A 1,293-nucleotide genomic window follows, 5' to 3' on the forward strand; every position below is an offset into this window, starting at 1 on the left:
ATTTTCATCGACAGTCAAAATTTTTGGAGAGTACAATCAAGATAGCATATTCATAGAAATAACATTAATAGAAGCTTGGTCATAAATGAGAACAGACGCTATAACAATCATCCTCACCAAGGCAATTCCACACAGAGAGAGAACAGCACAATAAATAAAGCATTTGTGGTTTGCCACGCAACAAATCAAACAATTGCGATAACAAAAATGGAATTAGATCCATGTTCTTATACTAAATATAAAAGCAAAAATATGAGCTCATGCACTACACAAAAGCTAAAAGTGAATCGTGAAAACAAAAAATACCGTGAAAGATAAAATGTTCAAGTATCTTGAGAGGGGCAGACTCAAATAGAAGTCAAAGTAATTCATCTGTATTTCCCTGCCCTGGGGGGAGTCCCGAGGGAACGCTGGACCCTGGAAGCGCAGAGTGTTCCTCATTTAAGGGACAGATTCTGCTTTCCTTGATTCCAAAAGGCGGAATCCTCTGGGAGAAATGCGCCCAGGGACAGGCCCTGGGACTCTCCCGACCAGGAGCCCAGGCTTGACGGCCCACTCCGGGGAGTCCGGGTCTCGCGGGGGAGACCCTCCCCAGGCCAGGAGGAAACGTCAGCTCTGTTTCACGTTTGCTAGAAGAGTGGAACTATCAGAGCAAGCACAGCGCAGGAATAACAATAACATAATCCTAAAAGAATCCTACAAATAAATGAGTGTAGCGTTTTTACCGATAGCTTTTTTTCTTAAGTACTGAAAAACCAAACTGGGTCACTTCGTGGAACTAAGAATCGTAGAATGCTCTAGTGGGGTGGTTCCTGGGGAAGAACAACGTCCTCCCCCAAATGACTCATCTGAGCGTGCCTGGACCTACACTTTGTGTCTGAAGGGCCCCCCAGATTGGAGAGAGGGCGCGTGTCTACGTGCTTAGGAAAACATGTTTGTCATGAGAGTAAAAAAATAAAATCTGTCTGTTAAATTACACATAAATATAAGGTACAAATGTATTTTTAAAATACAGCTTAAAATAACCACACTTGCATCGTGTACATACGAAAATACAGCATCTGACGCCCCGCGCACGGGCCGTCGAGCGGGGCCGCGGCCTAGCTCTGGCGCACGTCTTGCAGCAGCTTGTTGATCTCGGCCACCAGCTCGCTGGCGTCCATGAGTTCGTGCTTGCCGTCGCCGAGGTGGCTGAGCACGTTGTCGAAGTCGTCCTCCTCGTAGTTCTCGGGGATCTCCTCCATGGCGGGCAGCCACTTGGCGGCCGGCTGCGCGCCGGGGTGCGCGCCCAGC

Source organism: Condylura cristata, unplaced genomic scaffold (assembly GCF_000260355.1).
Source record: "Condylura cristata isolate star-nosed mole 26May11 unplaced genomic scaffold, ConCri1.0 scaffold00018, whole genome shotgun sequence".
In the NCBI taxonomy this organism is placed as follows: domain Eukaryota; kingdom Metazoa; phylum Chordata; class Mammalia; order Eulipotyphla; family Talpidae; genus Condylura; species Condylura cristata.